Below are 16649 nucleotides of genomic sequence, written 5' to 3' on the forward strand. Positions count from 1 at the left end.
TATCGCCAGGGATGTGTAGCTAGATATAGTGTAGTTGTGTACCCTGGTAGGTCTAGGTACTCATGCCCACTATATGTGCGTTTTGCATGTTGCCTACTATTCAGGTTGAGACAACCCTATAGTCTAGTTAGGTTCCTTTAGTGTGTATACATATATATACGGACTATTAGTTACTGTTGGATTGACTAGGATGTATACGTGTATCGGATCTCTGCTTGGACTGTAGTAGAGTAGAACTTGTTTGTGGGCCTGACCCACCATTATTTTTCAGGTGTTCGTCACGAGTAGAGGTTGTTCGTGCTGAGCGGGGATCAGTCTACTTCATTCTTCCGATGCTACATAGGAGTTCCTTTATGATTCAGTTTCCTGTTTTAGATTACTGTCATTTATTTAGTTTGGATTTTCTAGGGGTCCACACAGTATGGATTCCCGAGTTGTTTTTTGGAGGATCAGTTGTATCAAAAGAGTTTATTAATTAATGGAAATATATTATGAGGTTTATTATTAGATTATCATTTTAGTTTTTTGTCAGCATTTTATTTATTCTTCTTTATTCTTTTGTACTCTGTGTTCGTTTATTATCAATTTGTTTTGATATCCTCGGGTATTCGGGCGTGGGCCTGGCCAACCCGCATTCGGAAATTCGGGGGTATCACATTATTGAACCCCATCATTTTACAAATCCACAAGAACGAGAAATTATTGGTAGCAACTGAGGCTCCATGTCACTTTGCTAACATGGCATCACAAGCCAAATGGCGACTCAGGCGACGGCATTTGTTACAAATTCCGATCGCGACTCAGGCGGTGAAGCTCCGACCAACAGCCAAAACAAATGGCGAGGCTCACTCAGCAACTGCAGCAAACCAGTGGGCCACAAAGGATGACGATGAAAATTCTGGCGGCAACGAAGGATTGGTTCGAGATAGTGAAGCCCTCTGCAATTCCACCGACCGGTTACTTCGACAACTAAGTACGACAACAACAATCAACAACAAAACAAGGTGACGTGAATCAAATAGAAACGCGATCGGGCACAGCTCAGAACTCCAACCAAGCAACACAAAGAACCGTTGAGCCTCTGGCGAAGCCTTTGGACTAAGTTGCTTGGGGCGATCGTTGGCCCTCTGTTTTAAACGGATCCGATTGAAGACTTAGATGTAAGATTATTTATTTAATTGTGGCCTACATGATTTGGACATGTGACATATTACTTGGTAGCTAGGTAAATAGATATCAATTAATATTATTTATTTATGGTCAACTTATAATTATCTTTTTGGTAATTACTTATTGGAGAAATGTTTTCCTTTCTTATTTCTTACTTTAATGGAAAGTAGAATTATGTTACTAATAGGAAAACTAGTCCTCTCTCTGCCTTTATAAAATTGTATATACTTTATCAATTATGTACAATTAATGATACAACATGTAAAAGTTTTATGTGTGCAAAAGGCCAAGAGAGAGAAACCAGTTTCCACCTTTTGATTAGAGTTGCAGATTAGTTCGTGGTTAAATGATCTAGACGTTGGATTTAATCTCAACAAGGTTTGATATCATGAATCGAGGTATTTATATCTAACTATTTATTTATGCATTATAGATATGTGAAAATCATGAAATTCTAAGATCTTAGGATTCATTGAAATATTGTGATTAGTGATTTGCATGAATTATTATAGTTTACATTTGGTATCAGAGCTTATGGTTTAGGAACTCATGATTTTCCTCTAAAGTTGCATAAATAAAAATAAAAAATTAAATGATATATTATATAATTCATTATTTTGAAATCGTTGATATGTTTTGATTGAAATCGTGGCTATGATTGTATAATGTCCAATTAGTCTCCAAAGTATGTTTTTGATTAGTTTGCTTACCAAATAATTTATTTGGTTTGCTACGTTGATTTCCACCCTTGTATTTGACTTGAAAGTTACTATATACATGTAAGCATATGTATATATAACTTTATTGGTTTGCATAATTAAATAGATGTTTCTTGAAACATCACTTCACTAGCATGTATATTTTACACCCAAAATTTTTCTGGACCTACTTGTGTGGTGGATATAAATATATATATATATATATATTTGTTTTATACATACAGTGATAATTGATGAATGAGAAACATGTCACTGTACATGAGTATTTTAAATAGATTTTTAAATACATAATGTACGTGATTTATTTATTTTAGGAATTTGAATTTCTAGAATAATTTGTGAGTTTAGAAATTTAATCTAATATTATTAGACATGCAAATAACTTGTTGTTTTATACCGAAACATACATACATGATAGAAAATCGATTTTAGATTGATTCAATTATGATCTTTAAGTCCGAAAAATAAAATAATATGTTTTATTTTGTATATAAAATAAAAATATATTTTCTATGAAATTTTGGACTATTAAGTTTTTGAGATCGAAGTTACTTAAACTTCATTCTCCAATTATGAGTATGTATGTATAATGTTAAATGGGTAAATTAATGATTAATTAGTTACTAGCTAATTTAATATTCATATTGTGTGAGGGTTAGTAGTTACCAAAGTGACCTAACCATAATGGTCGATGAATATTAATTTTAAAAGTAAATATAACTTAATGATGAATTAATCTCTGTCTAATTTAATATTCATATTATGTGAAGATTGGTAGTTACCAAAGTGGCCCAATTTTAATGATTGATGAATATTAATTTTTGTACTAGACATAATTAATCATAAATTAGTTACTATCTAATTTAATATTCATATTATGTAAAGGTTGGTAGCTACCAAAGTGGCCTAACCATAATGGTTGATGAATATTAATTTTAGTAGTAAACATAATTGCAATATTTCATGAATTATGATGCTTATTATTTTATGTGATATTCATGAATATTGAGTTTATTTAATTATGAGAAATAATTCTCCAAAGGGAATTGATTTTCAAGTAATTAAATGAAAGTTAAGGGATTGCATGTATTTTTTTAATTAGGTAGATATAGGATATCCAAAGGTAACTTATCTGTTTAATTAAATAATACATCACCAATGAAGGTATACATATAAATACAAATAAGTATCATTATTAGTATTTTATAGTTGCCACCCAAAGAGGTACTATAGTTATACATTGTATTTATATTTTAAAGTTATATATACGTGTTGTTAACTCAAAGTATTATTGTTGTGAGCATTTTATCTTATTATATTTGTTTTATTATATCTTTTAATGCGCATGCTACATCTGTTTTAATTCTCAATAGGACTAACTTCTCATAATGGAATGAGTAAGTTGAGTTCAAAATTTAAATGTGTTAAATCTTGATTTAGCATTTTAAATTGAGAAACCTACTGTTATTACTGATAAAGAAAGTGAGGGATAAAAGATTCTCCATAAAGTTTGGGAGAGATCAAACAGATTAAGTATTATAGTTATGTGAATAATTGTTTCCCATAGTGATAGTGCTAAGGAATATTTTGACTAGAAGATTATTTTCGTATTATAGATAAATATCTAAAACGAAAATTATTAATTTATATCACTACCATGTAATTTTGTTGGTACTCTTACCATGCATGGGTATGTTTTTTTTTTTAGATGACTAATGTTGCTGCAAAATTGAGAACCTTATGTATGATTGTGAATGTGAATTTTTTTATTCAATTTATTCTCAATTTCTTGTCTATTTAGTATGGGTCATTTAGAGAATTAACACTATTAAGACAAGTGAAAAGTGATTTAATTAACCATTATGTTAATTTAGGAATAGACAAGACTTAAGTAGCGAGGAAATCATTATATTCATCTGATGACTCAAGAAATTATAAATAAATTTTTGGGAATAAGCCTGAAAAGGTATTAAGTGAGTAACACCCAAAATTAAAAGATTTAGGTCAATCTACTAAAAGAAATGAATGTAATAATGAAAAAGTGTCATTAATGTATTGAACACTTCTAGAAAGATTATATAAAATATAAAGAATGATTCAAAAAAGAATGGTAAGCTTTTGCCTTTTATATATATCGAATTACTTATTGAAATTCTTTCTAATACATGATAGGTGGACTTAAGTACTAATATTTATGTTTCTAATAGATGCAAGAATTTTTTATGACCTAAACCACAAATTCAAATAAGAATTTATTATTTATGATAATTGGGAAAAAGTTTTGTTGAAACCATTGTGACATTATATTTAATGTTAGATAGTGGATTTTATTTAAATTATTTTAAACTTTTTTATGTTTATTCAATTTCCCATAATTTGATTTTATTTCAAAACTTTATGTTAATGGTTTTTCATTGAAATTTGATAATGATGTTTATTCAAGAAATTTTAATCTGTGAGTTATGGTATTATTGTTGATGATTTCTGTAAATTCAAATTTGATAGTTTATTTATTAAAAAACATTTTGATCTTACATCATAATGTTAGAAATAAGCGTAACTCAATTAATAGAAAATTTATCTTTCTTGTGGCATAAAAGATTAGGTCAATATATAGTGAAAGGTTAAGAAAATTAGTAAAGGATGTGATTCTTCTGAATCTAAACTTTACTGATTTTGATGTGTGTAGATTGTATTAAGGGTAAACAAACTAAACACACAAAGCAATGAGTCACAAAAAGTATATAGTTTCTTGAAATTATTCTTACAGACATTTGTAGACCTTTTGATGTTCCATCTTTTGGAGGAGAAAAATATTTTATCGCCTTTATAGTTGATTTTTCACATTATGGATATATCTATTTATTGTATGAAAAATTTCAAGAAGTGGGTACTCTTGAAGTATACATAAATAAGGCTGAAAAATAAATAGATGGAAAAATGAAAATCATAAGGTCATATAGAGCTGGTAAATATTATGAAAAATATGATAAAATGAGTTAATACTCTAACCGGTTATTAAACTCCTTGAAATATATGGCATTTGTGCTCAATACACTTTGTTATACATGCCACAGCAGAAGCGTGTAACTGTAAGGCGTAATCGTACTCTTATGGAATTGGTTAGAAGTGTGTTAAGTAATTCCTTGTTACCCATAATGTTGTGAATGTTAAGTAATCTAATTAGTACAAGTTTTACTATCCTAAACATAGTACGATAATTATTGAAATCGATAATACCATATTCATTAAGAATGGTGAAGTCAGTGGGAGTGATAAAAATAAGAATGTGATCATTTAAGAAGTTATGATACATATTTCTTTACCCATAACTTCTAAAGAAAGAATTGTTCCTTCAGTTATTGAACTATATAACAACGAAGAATAATTGAATGATCAACAACTCCATGATAAGATTGTCATCAATGAATAAATTGTAAAAGAATCACATGGAATAACATTAAGACGATCTCAAAAATGAGATCTGCTATTCCGGATGACTATGTGGTATATCTGCAAGAATTTGATTTTGATTGATTTTCTAAATGAGAGTTTAGAAAGAGGAAGCCTATATGGAACAATATGAAGGCTTCACATTATAGAGTAAATGATACATGGTCTGTAAACTTAAGATATCAATATATGGACTTAAAAAGCTTACCGACAATGGTACATTAAGTTAAATGATACCATTATTTCTTTTGGTTTTAAGGAAAACACTGTTGATCGGTGTATAAACCAGAAGGTTAGTGGGAGTAAGTTTAAATTCTATATATATTGATGATATTTTGTTAGCTAATAGTGATCTTAGTTTATTATATGAAACTAAAGTTATTTCTAAGAACTTTGAAATGAAAGATACGGATGAGGCATCTTACGTGATAGGAATAGATCACGTGAATTTTTAGGATTGTCTCAGAAAGCATATATTGAAAGAGTTCTAGAAAGATTTGGTATGGAACATTATTAAACCAGTAATGTTCCATACATAAAAGGAAATAAATTCAGCCTAATGCAATCCTAAAGAATGAGTTAGTTAGAAGGTAAAGAAACGAAAAATATTCCTTATGCATATATTGTGGAGTTTGATGTATATACAAGTTGGTATGGGATAAAAGATTATATGCTCACACTTAGGAAGACATTTTTTAATTGGTTATTTATTTCTTTTGGCTGGAAGAACAATATTATGAAAAAGTACAAAGTAATTTTTTATTACTTTGTCTATTATAAATTTTTAAATTGTAGCATGCTTTGAGGTTACAATTTATTATTGCAGAATTTATTTCAGGATTTGGAGTTATGAGTACTATTTTCAGATTGCTGAAAATTTATGCTGCAATTGTTGATTTTCTTGAAATATTTTATCATTAAAGAAGATGTTTAGAAACAACGAATATCTGTTGAATATATAAGCACACAACTTATGATTGCAATCCATTAACGAATGGATTACCACCTAAGACATTTATGGAACATGTTAAAAGAATGGGTCTTGAATGTAGTCAATGATGATTATTTTTTTAATTGTGGATTGCTTAACAGTGCTTATATATATTTGACATTTTGCGCTCATTAAATGTGTTTCTGATATTTTCTATTAGTTAATGTACATGTACGTATTACTTTAATAAGTGGTAATAGGAATAGTCTTGGAAAAGACATTATTGTTAGATCATTATTGATACTTCTCATTTATAGACTATGTTGAATAGGTTACTAGTGTTGTGGTACATGGAAGGAGCTGTGTCATTTAGGGACATACAACCGCCATGACTCACATTAGTAGTTTATTTACCATAGTATTTATGATGACCAACTTAATACCTTAATTTGATTTATGGTGCACACTAATGACTATTTTACTAAACTACTACAGAAGTTATCATATGTGCTAAGTGGGAGAATGTAAGATTATTTATTTAATTGTGGCCCACATGATTTGGACATGTGACATATTACTTGGTGGCTAAGTAAATAGATAACAATTAATATTATTTATTTATGATCAACTTATAATTACCTTTTTTGTAATTACTTATTAGAGAAGTGTTTTCCTTTCTTATTTCTTACTTTGATGGAAAGTAGAATTATGTTACTAATAGGAAAACTGTTCATCTCTCTGCCTTTATAAAAGTGCATATACTCCATCAATTATGTACAAATAATGATACAACACGTAAAAGTTTTATGTGTGCAAAAGGCCAAGAGAGAGAAACTAGTTTCCACCTTTGCCTGTTGATCAGAGTTGCAGATTAGTTCGTGGTTAAAGGATCTAGACGTTGGATTTAATCTCAACAAGGTTTGATATCATGAATCGAGGTATTTATATCTAACCATTTATTTATGCATTATAGATATGTGAAAATCATGAAGTTCTAAGATCTTAGGATTCATGTAAATATTGTGATTAATGATTTGCACAAATAATTATAATTTACATTAGACAGCACCATGTATTCTTGGGACTGATTTTTTCTTTTTTCTAACTGAATCCTATTCTCTCTTTCTCTCTCGCCTCTCTCTTTCTCCGCCGTTGGTGAGACTGCCAAAGCTCTCTCCACCAAATCGCCGACCTCCGAGCTTTCATCTTCCGTAAACACCATCAATAACATCGAGATGGGTTTGTCTAGTTTTTTTTTTATGTGAAATTGCAGAGATGGGGTGAAGTTCAAATTGGATGACAGTGACACAAGGGCCTGAAAACAACAAAATTTGCCGGCGGCTTGGACAGCCGATTCTTCGCCTGCCGGTGAGTGAAGGGGAAGAAGGGGAATTTTGGGTCTGCGACTTGTAGTGAGAGAAAGAGAACAAGGTGAGAAATACAGCTATGCAACAAGACTCAATTCTATTGGCTTGTGATGCCATATCAGCAAAGTGACGTGGAACCTCCGTTGATACCAATAATTTCTCCACAACAAGTACGTAGTGACTTTTGAAATTTTTTGTGCCTTAAAATTCACAAATACCTAGTGACTTTAAAAGTTCATCTGCCATTTTCAAATTTGTTGTTTGGATTAATAATTGTGCTGGATGGCTCAATTAAGATGTTCTGCAAATTAAATGATGTAATTTCCTGGATTTGACATCTCAATTAGTAGAGAAATCAATAGATCATCCGAGCCATGTTGAAAAAAAAAAAAAAAAATTTGCGCGCGTACACACACGATTGATTTGAATCACGTTGTCCGGAATCATCTGATAATTAAAGTGGAATAAAAAATTTTCAATTGTTCTTCCATCTCCACGTTTCTTCTAAAAAATATTGTTGCGTGTATCAAAACAAAATCAACAATAATAACTTAATCGATATAGAGTTATGAGGTCGGTACACTAGTAACGCATCCTCTCCACAATAAATCTTGAATAATTAAACAAATACTTTTCTTTTTTTTTTTCAAAGTGAATTGATCAAGTACCCATCAAATAATGCACACTACTACGTACTAACCCAACTCATGTGATGGAAATGACAAGTTTAACCTTCACAAAAACATGTGTAACATGCAGTGGGCTGTCTCTGGCAAGTATAGTCCTAATTTCTTGGCCACTAGTGGAGTAAAATATGTCTGCAAGTCTCAAAAATATACGATTAATTCCAACTTTAATAGACCACCATGCATGTATTTGTCAATTGCTAGCAATGGTAGGACAGAAAGTTAGAGATAATTTTCTCATTTCATGTCAGACTCCAGACAAAAAATGGTTTACAATTACAGCCTCAAAATAAAGATTGACCAAGTTAATATTGGAAACAAGGAAGGCTCAAGAAATCTTCTATGATTCATGTGGTGAACAAGTGAAACAATCACAAGCTATTTCAAAATCAACAGATACATCCACCCAATTGAAGTGGCCTCGTGACAAGAAAATTTTTCTTGCATATATTGTACTGTGCAACAGGCACATGCATGTATTATACGGATGGTTCGGATGCAGTGCAACGGGCGCAAAGAAACACTCGATTCAATAATTTAGTGTTTTAATACTTTAATGTTGCACAGATGGTTTGGATGCACTGTAACGGGCGCAAGGAAGCACTAAGATTCAATAATTTAGTGTTTTAATACTTTAATATTGCTGATATATCAATGAAATGGTATGATCAGCTGATTAAATATTAATACATAGTGATACAACCTATTAAAATAAATACATTTTTTAATTCTACGACAAGATATAATTTGGTTGATAACTGACAAGAGACTATTAGTTGATGACACAGTTACGTGTTACATGTCATGCCGTGATTGTAATGATCATAAGGACATACTAACTCGCGTAAACATGTTTAAACTGCGGTGATAGCTTCGTAAGTCCATGTAGTCCTGTTTTATTAGTTCCGTATTTATCAGAACTCTAGTATAAATATGTATACTAGTCTGGAATGTATTACCATTCAATTTCATAGGACCACAATTGATTTTCTTTCTCATTTGCTAACAATTATACTACCTCTAGGTTTTTGGTGGTCCTATTTAGTTTCTAGAGAATTATACCAAACAGTAAAAACAGCTAGAAAATTGGAGCGCTTGAACCATCTGGCGCTTGGCCCATCATAGGTCACCATCTTCTTGGAGGTGAACTATCAGTTGCCCGAACTCTTGGTTCAGGGGCTCCAATTCTCTTGTTTTTACTATTTGGTCTAATTCTCTGGAAACTAAAGAGGACCACCAAACCTAGAAGCAGTATAATTGCTAACAAATGAGAAAGAAAATCAATTGTGGTCCTATGAAACTGAATGGTAATACATTCAAGACTAGTATACATATTTATACTAGAGTACTGATATACGCAAGATGGTCACGTCAGAGCTCTTGGCAAAGCATCACCTTGAGAAGCTCAAGTGCGTACAAGCCTTGGAAGTGGACTCATTCATTAAAGATCTGCACTTGCTATGCCTAAAGAACAGAGACTTTCCAACCAAGGTGGTCCTCAACAAGTGGTTTTGAGCATTTAACATTAAATGTAATTGTCAAGATGCTAGTTGGAAACCAATTTGCTGCTGATGAGAGCAAGAGCAGCAAGGATAAGAATTTCAAAGAAGGGATAAAGAAAGCATTGTATCTTTCTGGGGTTTTCGTTATGTCTGATGCCATTCTGTGGATTGAATAGGCTGATATTGGAGGGCATGTGAAAGCTATGAAGTAGAAAAACGATCTTAGATGTACTGATTCTGGTTTATCATCATCATCTTTAAGTTTGTCTCATACGGATAGGGTCGGCCAGATGAATTCTCTTTTTTCATTACTTTCTATTATAAACCATGCCTCTTACAATATTTATTTTTAAAAAAATCATTTTAATTACTTCATCCCATGTACCTTCTAGGCAAATATCCCTTCCCCTCCTAACCGGTGCATGCGTACTTTCTCTAATTTTATCACTAATAGTAGCTACTACTCCTAGCTTATTTATAATTAATAGCTTTTTTTTTTTTTAGTCTTTGTCTTATTTATAATTACGACATTTTTTCATATCTACAGATTCTTATCTTGACTGGCTCAGAAAACATAACTGAGACACTTATATGGGCCATCTCTTTACTACTGAACAACTGCCACGTCTTAAAAAGTGCCCGAGATGAGCTGGACGTCCTCGTAGGAAGAGACAAGTGGGTTGAAGAATCAGATATCAAGAGCCGAAGGCCATCTGCACCAGCCTCTCTGAATTTTGGCTCTCTAAAAATGCCACATTAGCTTTTTCAAGAGTCACGTCATCAATTTCAAGAGCCACGTCAGGAGATTTTGCTCTCAAGAAATATGCACTTCATCAAGCTCTCCGAATTTTCACTCTCCAAAAAAAAAAATAATAAAAAATTAAAACTAATTTTTTTTAAACTTTTCCTAAACGGCTATATTCATAACGGCTATATTTTTAACGGCTATATTCGTAAGAGCTATATTTTTAACGGCTATATTCATAACGACTATATTTTTAACGGCTATATTTTTCATCTTATATAATGAATATTCATTTGCTCATCTGAAAATCATCACTACATTCATCTCTCTCCATTGTAGCAAAATATCATCATCCATCTTTTTCAATTTTGAAATTCCAATGGCTTAATGATCACAAGCTTTTCTTTTGGGAGACTCTAATTCTTCATCTTCCTCGTCATCCTCTTCGGAAGATAATCTTTTTGGGGTGTTGATTCAACAAGATAAAGACGAATTCTATGAAATTATGAATTCAGTGAGGCCAGAGATAGTTGAGCAAGTATTTCAAGTCCGTAAAAAGAAGCAGTACATTCATCGTGACCGAGAGGGAAGCCACTATCAGCTAATGAAAGATTACTTCGACGAGAATTGCATATATCCACCGAAGTACTTTCACAAGCTATTCAGGATGTGACGAGAACTTTTTATTCGTATCCTTAATGATGTCAAAGTTTATGATGACTACTTTGTCCAAAAAAAAAAAAAGGATGCGACGGGTCGTTTGGAGTTGTCTTCTATACAGAAGATGACAACTGCTATTTCGTATACTCGCATATGGCTGTGCAGCCGATCACTGTGATGAGTATATTAAAATCGGTGAGAGCACTGCCATTAAATGCTTGAAGGCATTTTGTAATGCTATTATTGCTGTGTATGTAGAGGAATATATGCGCCCACCCAATGAAGCCGACATAGCATGGCTACTTGAAGAAGGGGAGCAGAGGATTTCCAAGTATGCTTAGTTCTATTGACTGTATGCACTGGGAGTGGATGAATTGCCGAGTGGAGTGGCACGGCACAGATAGGGGATGATCTGGCAAGAATACTCTCATATTGGAAGTAGTTGCCTCATAAGATTTGTGGATCTGGCATGCATTCTTTGGAATGTCGGGTTCACATAATGATATAAATGTGTTGGATCATTCCCCAATATTTAACGGTATCGTCAATGGCCAATTACCTCCGGTTAATTATGTAGTGAATGGACATCATTATAGAATAGAGTATTACCTGTTTGATGGTATATACCCTAAGTGGGCAACTTTGATGCAGTCTATCCCGCACCCAACCATTGTAAAAGAAAAATTGTTTGCTCAACGATAAGAGGCATGCAGGAAAGATATGGAACGGGCTTTTGAGGTATTGCAGATCAAGTGGGCAATAATGTAATGACCGGTGCATTACTGGGAGAAACATGACTTGCGCCTCATAATGAAAACGTGCATCATCCTTCACAATATGATCATTGAAGATGAGTGTCACGCAAATGTTGGAAGATGGACTCTGCCACCGGAGGATGCAATCCTGATTCCCACTTTAAGTCGATGCCTATCGGTTTTAGCAGCACACATATCCTCTCGCCAATTTCAGATTCGCAATAGAGAGACAAATACGCAGTTGAGGAATGATTTGATGAAAAATTTGTGGAACCGCTATGCTGATGAAGATATTTAATTTATGTTGCATTTTGTTTTATATTAAAATGTTATGACATTTCGTGTACCAGTCTTTTTATTATTTAATGGTTTTTTAAGATTAAAAATAATGAATTGGAATAAGAAAATAAGTATTACAAAATCTTATGGGAATAAGTAGATGAATTTATAATTTTAATTATTTTTTTTACAAAAAGTTTTAAAAAAAAATATTTATATATATTTAAAAAATAAAAATTATAGCCGTTAAGGCACTATTTGTATTAGCCAAACAGTGTCTTAACAGTCAAATGCATATATTATTTGTGGTACACATTTAAAATTTAAAGCAATAAAATAAAAAATTTTAAGGTGGTTCGGTCCAAATAAAATTTATTTTTAACAAACAGTGCCTCAACAATATATTTTTTATTTAATGAATTTTATTTTATTTTTTATTTAAAAAATAAAGCTTAAAATAACTTATTTTTAGGTTAAAAAAAATCTACCAAACAGTGCCTTAATAAAACAAAATAAGACAAAAAAAGAAAAAAAGAAAAAAAAAAAAAGGCATTGTTTGGCACACTGTTCCAAACAACCGCCTAATAAGACAAAAAACAAAAAATGCACTGTTTAACTATTATTTTAAGGCACTGTCTGGTGCACTGTTCCAGCAGCTGCCTAATAAGACAAGAGAGTGGTAGCCCAAACGGCGCCGTTTTGAAGCAGAAAAAAACAAAAAAAAAAAAATGCAGCGATCGCGGGCCGGCTTGCTGAATACCGCTAGTCGGCCCACAAGCCAAAATGGCCCCTACCAGTTTTGAAGAGGCCGCTGCACGCCGAAAGCCTCTCTTTTGTGAAAATTGGGCTATCAAGAGCCCGCTGCAACTGCTCTAACATACCTACAAGCCATTATCAAATAAACACTACAATTATATCCTCCTGGTCCCCTAGCAGGGGCTCACGAAGCCATGGAAGACTGTTACATTGGTGACTACCAAGTCCCATTGGGCACACTCTTAATTGTTAACCTATGGAAACTAGAACGTGATCCGCGCCTCTGGTTAAATCCTTCTAAGTTTCAACCAGAGAGGTTCTTAACAACGCATACCCATGTCGGTGTTAGGGATCAGAATTTTGAGTACATACCATTTAGCTCCGGCAGAAGAATGTGTCCTGTTGTCACTTTCGGTATGCAAGGGGTTCAATTGACACTTTCTCGTTTCCTTTAAGGGTTTGACGTAACAACACCAATGACCATGCCCATGGATATGACAGAAGGCACAGGCCTTGCCTTGCCCAAGGTAAGCCCACTCGAAGTTGTCCTCAAGCCGCGACTTCCTTTGGAGCTTTATAAAAAATTATGAACCAACAACATCGATCTAGAGTGTGTCTCTGGATCATAAAGATGGTATCTGTAGTATTAGTATTACAAAGATCGCATTCGCATTGTGTAACTAAAATAATGGTCAGAAAGGGACACAGTTAGCTATGTTAGTCGTATATAGTCTGTAACATATAAGTTTTTAACATCCCAGTATTCCTAATCGTCTATAGTCTGTAACATATAGCAAGGTTTATGTCCAAAAGTCACGTCACCAAATCCCATGGTTGACAAGTTCCCTTCCATAGTTTCAACTTATTCTTTGAATTAACCAGTCAGCTTAGCCTTACTTGAACAAAATGACAAACACGGATTAATTATATGTGAGCAATGATGCATCCTTTGAATTCGGAAATGCCGTATAGGAAATATGTGAATGGAGTGTGGGATCCACCACATGACATCACCCTCACATAATGTGATTGGACTTACACCTCACCCATATAACACCTAGTCGGTATCCTCCGAATTCGGAGAATGTATCATTTTTCAATATACATAAAACATAATAAAAAGCTTCACTTAATACCCAAAAGTTTCTATCTACAAGAAACTAGAAACTGCTAATAAATTTTGTAATTACGTTTTGCCCGCTCATACTATTCTAAGTAGTTGGGGGCTGAGGCTTTGTTAGTTTGTTAAATTGTTAAATGGAGTTTGAGTCCTTTATAATTTTCTTAAAGGGGATTTGAGCCTTGTCTTAAACAATTAAGGCTCCATTTATTTGGATGTAAAATATTTTTTAAAAATTTTTATTTTTTATTTTTTGGTATTTGGTTGTTAGGAGAGAAAAAAAAAAACTTAAAATAAAAAAATAAATTAACAAAAATAATTTACCCATTAATTTTCGATAAGTTATTTTACATGCCCCACCTGATAGACTCATCCTCGCTTTCGTCCTAGACTTTTGTCAAATATTGAAAAAGTAAAAATAAATAAATATATATTTTACCTAAAAAAAATAAAAAATTCCCAGAAAAATATTTTGCGTTGAAAGGCTCCTTTTGGATTAAGGGATTTGGAGGGATAGTGAGGAAAAAGAAAGGAAAGGATAGTGTAGATCTCTGTTATATGACCTCTTCAAAAGTAGTGAAGTACCCGTCTCTCAGACATGGGATATGTGTCTGACACTTTTGGTTGGACATGTACTTAAAAAAACATATCCATTCATTATATTAAATGCCTATATTGAACATTATATTAGATAAAAACATTAATTTACCCTAGAAAATAAAATAAAGTAATTAATAAAATAAATATTTAGCCGTGTCCTTCTCTAATGTGTAGATTGTGTTTGGATTGTTTAAAATGGGAGAAATGAAAAGATTAGGAGGAATAAAGAGGGATTGAGAAGATTGAGAGGGAAAGGATACCGAGTTAAGTGGTATTTTATAATTTTGAAATTGCCCTTAACAATTCGAAGGTAAAAATTGTTATTCCACTCATGTCTCATCTAATTAAAAGGTGTGATAGTAATTTGGTTGTTATCTTTTATTTTATTTTCTTTTTTTTCTCTTATAACTAATGCTATCAGTTCTTTTCTTTTCTCTCTGTGTATTCAAAGCTTAAATGATACTAGTACTTTATAATGAATTCGGAATTTCAGCTTACAGCAAATAAAAAAAAAAAAAGGGTCAATTGGGCCAATAGAGTGAATTTGTATGTTATAGCCAAAGTACATATACACACACACATATACACAGAATTTTACAAATATATATTATCAGAGAATAAATTCTTATGAAAAGAAAGAAGATAGAATATAATTAATAATTAAACAATTCTTAAATTAATAGAGTAGAATATATAAACAAAGAATCAAATTCAAGATTGATTATACAATATAAAAAAAGAAACAAAAAATAGAGGAGATTAAGTAACCTTTTATAATACTATGTGTCAGAGTCGACATCGGAAGCCGTTGAAATACCACAACCGCCACCGCCGCCGCCGCCGCCGCCGCTGCAGTGCATCTACCAATTTCTAGCATTGGGTCCAGTTTCAGAATGTAAATTTTGTAGAACAACACATGGATTTAATGGTCCTAACATTGATTGGTAAGTAAACTATTGGCACGATATTAAGAAGACACGGGCTTAATGGAGCTTAGAAGACATACGCTTAATGGGCCTAACACGATATATATATATATATTCTGACAAATTATGGGAAGAGAGATTCGAACATCAACAGACCTGCTCGGGAGATAGGTGCTCTATCACTAGACCACCGAGTAATGCTTCTAACACAATAATATTTTATGCCCAACAATAAATAGTGAACTACGAGTTATATTTTCACGGGTTCAGGGCCGGCCCTGGCCCAAGGCGACCAAGGCGGTCGCCTTGGGCCTCAAATTTTAGAGGGCCTCAAAATTTGAGGCCCATAGGGGATGGAAATAAGATAAAATAAAAATAAGTTACGGCAAGTTTCAGACGACCCAATCTGCTTCGACACTCCGCAGGGCGCAGCCTCCGCTATCGCCTCAGGTGACCAGGTATGTTCATCCTCTCTCTCCTTTTGCATGAATCGATCTTTTATATATGTTTCTTTCTTTCGTTCATCTCATCATTTGATTTGTTCTAACTTTGGTTCGTTTGATTTGGGCCTTTACCTTTGTTCCAATAGTGAAAAGTCGCTAGGGTTTTGTGTGTGTCACTGTGTGTGTGATGGCTATCAAAAGCTGAATGAATATATTATGGTTCTCTTAATTTTTTAATAAATGTGTGCCTTTCTACATGCGTCTTTCATGGCGATCGAGTCCATAATCTATTTCCCTCTCCCTAAGTCCACTCCAATCTGACAACAGCAGCAACCATACCCCTTTTCCTCATAATTTTTTGCATTTTCGCTTTCAATCCCACGAAATTTAAGGATCCCTTCTAGTGGGTTGAGGTAATAATTAACTTTTTCGATCTAAATTATGCTCATACTTAAAAGTGCCAAATTAAGGGTTTTTTTATTTTTATTTTTATATGAAGATACATACCACCATTATTGATGTTATTTGAAGTTGGCT

The 16649-nt window shown here is 32.8% G+C and overlaps 1 pseudogene; it reads left to right on the forward strand.

Annotated features, from left to right (window-relative positions):
- Positions 1 to 738: 738 nt before the first annotated feature.
- On the forward strand, positions 739 to 13613 carry LOC132309359 (xanthotoxin 5-hydroxylase CYP82C4-like; annotated as a pseudogene).
- Positions 13614 to 16649: the final 3036 nt, after the last annotated feature.

This window comes from Cornus florida, unplaced genomic scaffold, assembly GCF_030987335.1.
Source record: "Cornus florida cultivar Cherokee Brave unplaced genomic scaffold, ASM3098733v1 CherokeeBrave_3.0.0_Hap2_Chr05, whole genome shotgun sequence".
In the NCBI taxonomy this organism is placed as follows: Eukaryota; Viridiplantae; Streptophyta; class Magnoliopsida; order Cornales; family Cornaceae; genus Cornus; species Cornus florida.